The following is a 352-nucleotide window of genomic DNA, read 5'->3' as shown; positions in this document are numbered from 1 at the left end:
TCCCAATTCCATCAAAATTGTCAATTCTAAGTGAACCAAACACGTGTCAATTCTAAGTGAACCAAACACCAAACACGAATCCCCTAGGAAAAGTGACTCTTAAAAATATGAATCCAAAGAACCAAATGGACCCTAAGAGAAAAGAGTGAGGTCCTACTTAATCTGATCTAAACAAATGATTCCCTATCAGGATTGCGGAATTAACAATGGCATTTATTGCTGGGAGAAGAAAAACTATATTAAGTTGAAACGGTCTCATTTAAATAACGCTTGTGCATCGGTGCTATTAAAGATGTTTATCACAATTGGCAATACACTCACTTACAAAACGGGCAGATGCACTTAGAGATCA

The sequence above is a fragment of the Amborella trichopoda genome, chromosome 6, assembly GCF_054954075.1.
Source record: "Amborella trichopoda isolate Santa Cruz 75 chromosome 6, AtrichopodaSantaCruz75HAP2 v2.0, whole genome shotgun sequence".
NCBI classification, from domain to species: Eukaryota; Viridiplantae; Streptophyta; class Magnoliopsida; order Amborellales; family Amborellaceae; genus Amborella; species Amborella trichopoda.
This window is presented reverse-complemented; position numbering follows the sequence as displayed.